Source organism: Scylla paramamosain, chromosome 44, assembly GCF_035594125.1.
Source record: "Scylla paramamosain isolate STU-SP2022 chromosome 44, ASM3559412v1, whole genome shotgun sequence".
In the NCBI taxonomy this organism is placed as follows: domain Eukaryota; kingdom Metazoa; phylum Arthropoda; class Malacostraca; order Decapoda; family Portunidae; genus Scylla; species Scylla paramamosain.
The window spans coordinates 3,922,515-3,925,014 of record NC_087194.1 but is presented as its reverse complement, the minus strand read 5'-3'; positions in this window follow the sequence as shown (position 1 = coordinate 3,925,014).

Genomic DNA, 2,500 nt, shown 5'->3' with positions numbered 1-2,500 from the left:
TCAGCAGTTTGACTTTTTCTTTTCTTTCTTTTTTTGTTTTGTTTTGTTTTGTTTGTCATCGAGTACACACCTCGTTCGTGTCACAGCTCTGAGGCGTACATACCTTCACCTGTGTCTTCACCTCAGGAAAAATAAAAATACATTGAGACATAACGACGCCATGTGACTGCTGTCATGTTAAAGCAGAAGGCATCACGAACCGGTGGGCAGGCTGCCGATCAGGAGGTGTTCATTGAATTTCACTAGTTTCTAATTTACATCATACGCTAAGGTCACCACTGCAGGGACTTTGCTAATATATTGTCCTTTCCTAACAATTTTGAAGGAAATGGTTAAGTTTCTGTAAATGTACTGCATGTATAAGACGCTGGTTTCTCAATAAGGTATCTTGAAAGGCACAAAGAGGTCGTAACCACACTGGCTTACAAGTGTCAGTGAAGGGACATTCCTATCGCTTTACACCACATCTCTGTAATCTTCATCACTTCCGTGCTCCACTTAGCACTGTGCAACGCCTGTGTACCCCGCACTCTGAGCGTCTGTTAAAGCTTGCTCACAAGTTGTCACTGAAAGCTGTTTCCCCATCAAGTCTGAAAAGACAAACTGTAAAGTTGGCTGTGCAAATTTGTAATGAATATTTTGTCCAGTCACTTTTAACTGTTGGCAAAAAATACTCACTGAATTTTTTTACTCCTCTGTCGCAAACTATATTAAGCTGATTTACGCCTGACGGACCATCATGAATGTGAGGGCGCCGTGTGCAGGAGTGGTGACGAGATACATAAGCCACTCCATCACCTGCTGACCCACAAGATGAAGAAGAATAAGTTCCTCGAAAATTTTATTAGGTGGCTGCAAGTGTGGAATGAAGTGGAGGGTGTTGGAGGAAAACTCACGAGAAACATTCACAGCACTACTCATACGGCGCACGCCATCACTGAGATAACGAAGTGATGTGCGGCTGTGCTGAACATGACTTGTGTGTTGACTGCCAAGCTCCAGACAAACAAACTCGTGTCAAGGTTCGGCCGCCACACACAACTTGCACTGCTAATTATAAGGTTTCTGTCAAGCAGGTATTTCAATATGAAAAGAAAATAATAATAAAAGTAAAAATACGAATAATAATAAAAATAATAGATAAATAATAGGTAATAGATAAATAATAAAGAAAATAATAATAAAAGTAAAAATAGAAATAATAAAAATAAAATAAAATAAATGAAAAATAAAAAAAAAAATAAAAGAGTAATGTCAGTTTTAGAGAGAAACTTACTTATTTAAAACCAGAGAGTTGTTGTAAGGAACTTTGATATGAACTGTGGCGAAGTGGAGCGGAAATCCCATTCAAAAGACGAAGGTAAATGCCTTGTAATAACTGCAGCAAACCATGATGTAGAAAAATATCAGGAGGTCTTGCCTGTTATAGCATTTTCTTTCTTTCTTTCTTTCTTTCTTTCTTTCTTTCTTTCTTTCTTTCTTTCTTTCTTTCTTTATTTATTTCTTTTTTAGCCGGCTACTGCTGTTATGCTATCTTTGAAAAAAAAAATCTACGTGAACACTGCAAGGATAAGGTGACACGCAACGCTGGAAAGGATGTGCGTGGGAGGCAGCTATTTAGATGCCCTCACTGGTAAAGGATGTCTCACGCACCCACACCCTCTCACCACAAACACGCACAATTACATCGTCATAAACTAAACCACTCCCCCTCCAGTGGATTCATGTCATTTTGGTCACAGTGGAGAGACGAGAGGAAAAATGGTTATATGGACACCTACTTATGCATTCTAAGGAAAATAATCCACGAGCCACAAAGAAGTAAACAAATGCAGGGAGGAAAAGAAAGTTAGGAACACTAAATCTGATAGATCAGTCTCAAGGTGGCCCTTGGGTAGGCTGGGCAGGTGAAAGGAAGGCAGTTTGAGGACAAGGTTAGGTTAGGTTGGGGCGGGGAAGACAGAGAGAGAGAGAGAGAGAGAGAGAGAGAGAGAGAGAGAGAGAGAGAGAGAGAGAGAGAGAGAGAGAGAGAGAGAGAGAGAGAGGCGGATAGAAGTGCTTTTACTACTATTACTACTACTACTACTATTACTATTACTACTACTACTACTACTACTACTACTACTACTACTACTACTACTACTACTACTACTACTATTACTACTACTACTATTATTGTTATTGTTTTCATCCTTTCTTGTTGTTCTTGTTTTTCATGCTCTTGTTCTTGTTTTTGTTGTTGTTATCTTTGTTGTTGTTGTTGTTGTTATTATTATTATTATTATTATTATTATTATTATTATTATTATTATTATTATTGTTGTTATTGTTGTTGTTGTTGTTGTTGTTATTGTTCCTCTCCTTCTCCTCCTCCTCCTCTTTCTCCTTCTAATCCTTTTCCTCCTCCTCCTCCTCCTCCTCCTCCTCCTCCTCCTCCTCCTCCTCCTCCTCCTCTTACTCCTCCTCCTCCTCTTACTCCTCCTCCTCCTCTATCCCCCAC